This window comes from Lepeophtheirus salmonis, chromosome 8, assembly GCF_016086655.4.
Source record: "Lepeophtheirus salmonis chromosome 8, UVic_Lsal_1.4, whole genome shotgun sequence".
In the NCBI taxonomy this organism is placed as follows: domain Eukaryota; kingdom Metazoa; phylum Arthropoda; class Copepoda; order Siphonostomatoida; family Caligidae; genus Lepeophtheirus; species Lepeophtheirus salmonis.
In genome coordinates this window covers 26,783,970-26,793,464 of record NC_052138.2, presented here as the reverse complement: position 1 = coordinate 26,793,464, position 9,495 = coordinate 26,783,970, and the positions used below count along the sequence as shown (strand labels likewise).

Below are 9,495 nucleotides of genomic sequence, written 5' to 3'. Positions count from 1 at the left end.
ATGTTATATACTTAAGAACGTCACGTAATAAGTGCTAAAAACCTCTCACCCACTATTTTCAAAACGTGAGAGCCTTGAAAATAGTTACTCTTGATGATGGATTAACCATTTTCTACTATTGAATGTAGGCCCAAGGATCAAGTCCTACTTTGTCCATACCATGCGTGTCTTTCAAGATTGTATTGAAATATATAATACTCTAACAGGATACAAAGTAAAAAGTAAATGGACAAACTATAAATTGGAAAATAAACTCTCCTTTGAAGATAAAATGAGAAAATATCTCGGAATCATTTTATACATTATTGTAGTTAGAGGAAAGGAAACTCGACTCAATCGGTCAAACTTGCTCGAATGAGTTTTGTAGTGCTTTAGTTAATGAGATGGGATCTCTTCCAGCCTCATCCCTCTGTCCACAGATCGGCTAAAATAAATATTTCATTTACTTTCATGATCCTTTTATAATATTTCTAAAAAGTAGAAATCCCTCCCCTCTACTTTAATAATACGTTTCTCATTTTGAAAAGGTTGCAATGATTGCGTTTGAACTGTCTCCGGTCGCTGTCTCCAATATCAAGATGGAAAGAGAAAGTATGACGTACGGCCAAACTATTAATGAATGTTATTATTTCATTATGTATTTATGAGTGATATAACTGTGGCAATTAGAACTTTATAATGAGCACCAGAATACTTCTATATATTATTTATTTGTAAGCAAATAGTCAAAAGTAAGACCATTATTAATATATCGACCATGCATTGAATATTCAATTATTGCATTTTCCTCATCCCCAAATAATATAAATCAGTGTTGTGGCGATCCTTAATCAGGCCCGAGGACCGCAGTGCAGTACAGTCTGGTCCCATACAGTCCAGTACCATTTGTTGGTACTTAAAGTTTAAGTGGATCCCTCTTGACGTCATTGGGAGTGTTGTTCCTTTTTTATTTAAGTTGTTCTGTTATCTAATAAAATAAATCATATAACTAAGTAAAAATATAATAATATGTTCGTATTACATTGTATTATAATGAATGTATGAATATTTTTTGCAAGATGTATGCAATGATTATAATATACATCTAAGATGTCTTATTTCACTTAATAAACCATCGAAATTTTTATGAAAAATCATAAGGACCGATAGGACCGGTCCGAAGACTGGTCTGGACCGAATAAATGAGGACTGATACAACACTACTGTAACTTCTTCATTTAGAATTATTCATCTCATTTTTTAGTTATGATTTGCCTATCTTTTTATACATATCTTGTCGTTTGAAAAGACTGCGCAAAGAAAATCACAAAACACACACTAGATGTGTCAAATTGTATTACAACAAACCTATATATGACTGCTATTGTTTGAATCTATTCAAAAACAAATAACTTATTGACAGCTCCATACTCTATATTCTTTTATTTTCACAAAAACACTTGTATCAACTAGTAAAAACGATTGTTATAAAACAACTGTGTGTCCAAAATGGCGTTAACCCTTGTAAGTATCTCTCAACAGATGGTAGATATATTATTATTTACGTGTCTTGCCATCTTCAAGTGGAGTTCAGAAACTTTTCAGATAACCTTCGTATATATTAAATGCAAATGTTTGTGTGTTGCGGTGTGTGCCCCCAAAATCACGGGCACACCAACAAATAAATTTTGCTGAAATTTTTCCTGCATATTCTTAAGGCTCAAGAAATGGGGCTGGTCACGATTTGTTTGCCTTTCAAGGCATAGCAGCTCTAAAATAGTATTTTTCTAAAAAACGATTTTTGGACTAACAAATGACTACTTCAAATAAAATAAAAAAAAACATAGTAAAATTCTAAGAATTACCCTTACTTCATGTTGGTATCAAGGTTAATAGAAAGACAAGGTTATACCATAACGCGTGTACGACTTGTGTTTGACGACATAGTAGATGAGTGGTTGCGTGTTTTGTCAAAATCTGTTTTTCTTGCCCAGCAGTCGGTGCAATACATTAAATTGAAAGTTCTACCAATAGTGACGTCATAGACTATGAGTGGTTGCGTGTTTTGTCAAAATCTGCCTTCTTTGTCAGCAGTAGGTACAATGAAATAGATTGAAATTTCTAGCATGCCCAATTACATGATGGTCTAACCTTGTATTTCTATTACCCTTGGTTGGTATGCATCTTTGCACCTTTAGAAAAAAAAGGAAATGATACAGTGTAGAGAAGGAAAAAATAAGAGAGAATAAGACAAAGGAATTTTGACTGTAACATGAAATTAGAAGGAATGATAGTTTAACAGTTGGCGTTCTTTTTTTTCTAAACTAGATAATGTCCTTTAAAAAAAAATACCAGTAATTATTTTTAAATTTTCATGGTCTTTATTTTTTGTTTTATATGAAGCAGAAGAGTTCGGAATTAATTTAATTTATTAATGCCCGGCATTGGCCAGGAAAATCTACTCTAGCTATATATTATTTTAAAAATAACTTTTTTTGAAGAAAAAGTACCAGATTTGTATTCTTAATGAATAAATTGTGTGTGAATATATTACTGAATAACGATTTTTTAGAATAAATTTATATTTACTTTTTTAAATTCCTTTGTAGGACCCAAGTTGAGAACAAGGCACGTAGCGAGTGCCCCTATCAGAGTCTAGAAGCTAGGTTTTTATTCAATATTTATGGGAAATTTGATTACATCTATGTAACCTGAAAGTAATTCATCATTTTTGAGCGTATCCTAGAACTGTGTAGATAACTTAATTTAAAAAATGACAATGTTGCATCGAGCGTGCGCGTCATATTAAAAAATAAAAGAAAAGTGAAAACATATATATATGAATAAAGCAAAGTATGTCTTTTTGTTCGCCGGTACCTCATTTATGAGTGTTACTACTTGATCTGAGAAATATAATTGTAACAAAGTGTGTCTGTAGCTAAAACTTAGTACGTCATATCAAAACAAAACAAAAGCGGAGTACATGCCTAGGGTTTTAAATTATAGGCAATTTTGAGGGTTCAAGTATTTTTTGTTGGTAACCCGAACAGTTTTTCTATTTTCTGAAGCTGTTTTCAATAATCCTCAGTCCTATTTTGATATTAAGGAATGATATTTATGTATAAAGTGTAACCACTAGTGGGTGCCTTTGAAAAACGAAAAGGAACACTGATTTGTTTATAATTATCTTCTGTATTTATAAAACAAAGTTTGGCTGTTCGTCAACGCCTAATAATTAGGTGTACTCTCTCTACTATAATATGATTCTTATTGTTTGAAAAAACTGATAAATTGAGACTCGCCAAAACAAAAAAATATATAGCCACTGAAATGGGAGTTTTTAATAGAATTGTGACAATAACAACTTCAAATTTTATATTTTTAAATTTTTTATAGATTTTAATAGATTTACTTCGAATTGGTACAGTATTTTGTTGAAACCAAGGGGTTTTATTTATCCAGATTTGAGTGCATTTTAAAGTGTTTTTTTTCTTTAAAAAAAGTGGGAGTATCGTGGAAGCTTTATGTATAAATTGAAAATTATGGTGAGTCAATCCAAGGGACAAAATATCAAAGAAGAATAAATTTTTATCCTAATTAATTAACCTGTTCCATTGGCTCAAAAAAACAAGTTCGTATGAACAAATTTCAGCTTGAATTGAACATATTTTGGGATTCTGAGAAGTTTTGTAGAAAGGGATTTAGATTTTGTAGAGCGCAAGGAGAATGTGGGAGCGAGGCTTATGAAATTTATGAATGAAGACTCTTGATAAAATTTGCTGCCTGCTACATGATTTTGGAGAGTGGAGGGAGAAAATGTATTGTTGCCATAGAGAACCTTCAACATTAAAAAAAAAAAAAATTGCTTCTTGGAAAATATTGTAAAATTATATTCAACCTATATACGATGGTACTCTGAAAGTTTCCGACCTCAACCTGAAAATCACATCACTTGTAAATAAAAGCTAGTTACATCTATCTAGCACAATAGTTATATAACAACCGTTTGAGTAAGTTGATATGAGTGTTTTTGTGACAGCACGGATTACAGAGATGGGATCATCACGGATAGAAGTCTGTAGAATTACAATGAGACGATGTTGAATATCAAAGAAATAATAATTTAGAATTTATGATCAAAAATACGCTTATATCAACTCACTCAAACGACTGTTACATGACAACTGCATATCCAAAATGGCTGAAACTTTGGTGTCTAAATGTCTACATACGCTAAATAGATTTGACTAGCTTACATATATTTACGCGTATTCTCATCTTCACGTATGGTCAGAAACTTTTCATACCACCGTCGTATTATTTTAATATCCATTTTGAATCGAATGCACCTATAAGAGAGAAATGAATGCTAACATCACGACAATCTATTGTAGAATCAGCCAAAACAATAGTACAAACTGTTTTTTTCTTTTCTAATCATAAAACTAATATTTTTCTCTACGTTTTGCCCAAATCTATATGGATATACTTTATTATTCATTTTAAATTGAGAGTAAATGATAATCAGATTCAATTCACAGATTTTTAATTTATTTAATTGCATTCTATTTGTGGATTCAATTTGTTAGGCAAACAAGTATGAAATAGCTAGGTATAGAATACAATGTGGAATAAGGATTCGTTTCAAAGACTATACATATTTAAGAACATAATACAATATATGAAATGGCTCTGTGGAGTAATATGAGACACACTCATCGTAATAATATTGGTCATGGCTTTATGGATGTTTCTTATATTTTCATGAGGCTTCCAAATACTCAATTTGCAGAAGGTGCATCCAAATCTAGCACAACTTTGAATTTTAGCATCGATTTGGCAAACATTGAAAAGTAGGAGGCTTAGCATAGCACATGGACTGAAAAGTCCCGGAATTCATGCATAGATTTTTTTTTAAATTCACCTCATTTCAAGTTAGTACGAAACTTCTTAAGGGTGCTACGTTATTTAATTCCTTGTAAATTCATTCCCTTTCTTTTCATTCATAGTAATTTAATTCGCAGTAAATTCATTCCTTGTAAAATTCATTCCTGGTCACGTTTCTTAGCATAGCTATTAAAATTTCAATGACAATCGCTTTTTTAGTTTGTGAGTTATTGTGCTAAGTGATGCGCTACTTTTGTTCAAAAAAATTTGTGTTTAATTTTACAATGCTTCTTCATAGAAAAAAAAAATACGGCTCAAGCCAGGCAATTTTGAATTTAAAATTGTTTTCTTTTTTAAGCCCAGGACTTTTCAGACCATATGTTATTGGAGGCCCAGAAATCACTTGTTGCTCACATATCATGTGCTGTCTAAGTCATTTTATCAATAATATAATACGGTCTATAGATTACTACCCAATTTGTAGCGAAATAAATACAATACACCAATTTATTTGTATTTCTACTAAGGGAACTTTGTTGGGCCCGTATTAGCCTGAGAATAGGGTAATTATAGGCTCTCAAAAAAGCTTCAAACTTTAAATATTTTTATGCCCTAGACATATAAATAATTTTACAGAAAATGAAGATATCATTCATGCATCTTGTTGCCTCTATGTATTTTTTTCTCTATGGGTTATTATGTGACCTTAAATATCAGATATTGATTATTATGTTAAACAATTTAAGGTATTTTATACATACAAATTGATCAGGTTCCTCATTCCTTACTTTATAAGTACATCAGTCTTTTGAATTGTGTTTCAAACAATGCTTATAGTGAACTCGCTAAATATTGTTTCTTTTATGAATTGTATATATTTTAATGTGGAATAGTCACTTCTGCACTTTGCATTGATTGAACAAGGTTGTCATATCTCTCTTGTAAGAAATAACAACAATTTAGTACTGTGCATTCTATGACCTTGACAAGACATTCCAACTCCAAGAGGAGTGTAAACGATTTACATGTATATATAGTACAATATTATTGCAAATCCAAAATAAATGTATTGCTTTATACGTACGGAAATGGGGTTCGAGTATTTTTTTCTCGATCCGGATAAGGATAGATAATTAGATCCCCAACAAAGTTGACCTCAGGTTATTTTTTTGCCTCGTTTGTTTCTTAGTCACCAAGATTACGGCAAAAGTTACAAATCAATTTTAATAAAACTTAGCAGTAAGGTTATAATTGGTAAAGTAAAAAGTTCTGATCGTTTTTTCGCTTTATTTGTATGATAAAATTATCATAGTTAGGATAGTCTGAATTAGATGGTTCCAAACGTTTTTTTTTGCAAAGATGTAGTTCCTGGGTAATAGCATAAGGGGCCATATGCCGGTCCAACTAAACGATTTCCATTATTTTACCGACATTGTCGACGACCATATTTCCAGAACAGAATCGTTGGAACTGCCACTTTGCTGTTGCATTCGATACTGTATGGGCTCCATGAACAGCATAAACTTTTTGGACCGGCTCCTCCGCCTTTTTACCTTGGTCGTAGTGATACGGAAGAATGTATCGAATTTTCATCCTTTTTACTTACATTTTGTAACACCCCAACACACAACTGGCTTCACCAAACACAAAACTGTAGATGAACACTTTTTAAGTGTATGCTTAGTCTTTAAGCATATTTTCAGCTTTTTTTTTTCATGAAATATGTTCATCGTGAGATATAACTCATTAAAAACATCGAGCAAAAAATTTAACCTAATATATAGTCAAAGTAAGAGGTCCTTAAATTTTGAGAAGTCAACGTCAAAGATCAAGGTAACTCAAAACGTAAAAAATGGATAATCGACTATCTATAACTCTGCAATAAATTCTCAGAGTTATTTCTCTTCTTTTACAGATTTGTGATTACTTTATACTTTTCTGTTTTCTCGTCAAGAAGAACAAAATACGGATATTAGCTTCCGAAAATAAAAACATATATTCAAGTAGCAACCACAACGAACCGTTCTCTCTTGCATTATTATATTTTTTTATCTATGATATTTAGTATCCTACATGTCAAAAATGAATTAAGGGTAAGTTATTGTCTTTTTTTATTAACTTAAAATAAAGTCATTAAAATGATACTTCACCATTTTGAAGTAAAAAAAAAATATTGGGATTTTCTCATTTTCTGTTTTATATTATTGCTTTTATGTTGACGCCCCACATGGGTACGTATGAAAACAAGTTCTAAAAGTTGTTTTTATGACTAACATTTTACATAGTAACACCACAACAATAATTGAAGAAGAAGCTATAAAATCAAAGCTCTGTTGAAAAGATTCCTACATAAAGATTGGAAAAAGAAAATGAACCACACCTTGTATAAATGAATTTAAATATGTGTTACATTAACATGAAAACAATCTAGAGGCAAATTCAAGAAGAAGAGAAAATCCCAATGTATTATTTTACTTCATGCAGCCTAATCACAAAGACGTATTTGAGTCAATTATAGGCCTTATATTCAAATTTGTCGGATCACTGAATATACTCAAGAATTTTATTTATAGATTATAACCTTTATTTGATTTAAGAGAGTTATATGGACCCCAATATGGCTTTTTAAATCAAAAATATCAATGTATCATTTTTTTTTATCAGGACCAATTTTTTGGGGTACTTTAAGTGCAATTTGCAGTGCCTCCAAAGTGTTAATTATATTTATTTATTGACAGAAATTGACAAATATTCATCGAAGATTACAAATGTAATTTACAATCAATTTTGAGAAAAATGATTCTAACTTTGTTTTGTATTGATGGACCACGTATGTATTATACTATAATGAGTTTGCATGCATAACATAGGTACTTGTTTGAACATCATTTGTTTTGCCAACGTAACTCACTTTTTTTACTTCCTGTTTGGGGATGTTTTTATAAGTCTATAAAATTTCCTTTTTTCAGTAGGACAATCTGTTGAATATCAACTTTATAAAAGATTAAATAATGCAATACCAAATTTGGGGGGGAAAAAATGCTAATAAATTCCTTACTCTGCCAGATGTATGCCGAAAAGGAAAGACTAGATATTCATATTGAGACCATCTGTAAAGAATAGTCTCCTGAATTATGAAAACAGTTGTCTTTTAAATGTATTTTGTCGAACAGATACACTTTGCTTTAAAAATATAGAAGATAGCTACAAAAAAATCCTAAGTGTTACTCACCGTTTTTCCTTAGTACACTCCTACGGAACCACTCTACACTTAGTTCTTCTTTTCTCATTAACGAAAAACAATAATAAAAGCTAGATATTTTTTTAATATAGCGTGATGAGCAAGTTTCTACAGCGCTGCCTGGCAGAGCCGTAACTACAATAGCTCGCTGCGATATACAAAAAGAGATTATATACAACGCACTCTGTATACACCTCGATGTTACAGGCAAACCGTCTGCAAGATTTCATTAAATTGGCTCCATTGTTACTTCTTAGATTAAAAATATGTATATGATATACATGGGGAGCACTATATAATGGAAACCTGTATATACGCTGGGTACTATATGCAAAACGCCTGTGAGGAATTCATTACTATGTCTCCATTGTTATTTATCAGATATATATATATGTTATGCATAAGAGAGCACTATTTACAATGAACCTTGTATACACACTCGATGTTAAATGCCAAATGGCTACAATTTTTCATTTATTTCTCGATGCTACATGCAAACCCCCTCTGAGAAATTCCTTTTCATTGGCTCCATGGTTATTTCTTAGATAAAAAAATATGCTTGTATAAGATATAAATAAAACTACCCTATATAATGCGTACCCTGTATGTAAGATCGAGTTACATATAATAGTCACTGAGATTTCATTTGTATGGTTCCCTTAATATTTCTTATCTCAAAAAGGACAGCAGACAATCCGAACAAACTTTCCTTTATTAATATGGATTTAAGGGAGTAAGTATTTTAAGTTGTATCAAAAAAGGAGGGTATTTTAGACGACTAATGTATGTATAACTTGCATAATTTTGTTTTATTGTTCCTATTCATCTCTATGTGTGTAAAGAAATAACTAAAGTTGATAATATTGTAGAGAAAAACGCGTGCAAGGAGAAGGGGGGGGGGAATACATATAGTATCATTGTTTAAAATACTGATGTTATTATCATCTGCCTGTTTATTATGATTTTTGAGGGTATAACGAAAGTATTTATTAGCAAAATGTTTAATGAAGATATACTACGTATAATTGACTTAGACATTTTTTATCCGTTACAGTAGATTTGAAAAAATCACACTCCATGAAATTGTAATTCATTATGAACCTTATTCTCAGAATAATAGCTAATGAAACGACAAAGTAGAGTATTTCGAAATATATTTGAAGTTCCAAGTTTAAAAAAGAAGGCTTTAATTAAATATAATCTACATAATAAAAAAATATACCATCATACATTTATGTCAAATATACAAAATTAAACAATTGGAATCATATAACTAATAACAATAAATTATATATACAGAATATTGAAATTATAGATTGATCCAAATAATATTTTCTTGTTCTGACACTGGAATCCAGTTAAATATGTCATAATTTTAGGTTGCAAAA

The 9,495-nt window shown here is 30.9% G+C and overlaps 1 long non-coding RNA gene across 1 annotated transcript; it reads right to left on the bottom strand.

Annotated features, from left to right (window-relative positions):
* Positions 1–412: 412 nt before the first annotated feature.
* Positions 413–2,697, bottom strand: LOC139906201 (uncharacterized). The gene is made up of 3 exons (XR_011781562.1): positions 2,569–2,697; positions 1,851–2,171; positions 413–967 (listed from the first exon to the last, which is right to left on the bottom strand). It is a non-coding gene; the product is annotated as an uncharacterized lncRNA (long non-coding RNA).
* Between the last annotated feature and the right edge of the window lie 6,798 nt (positions 2,698–9,495).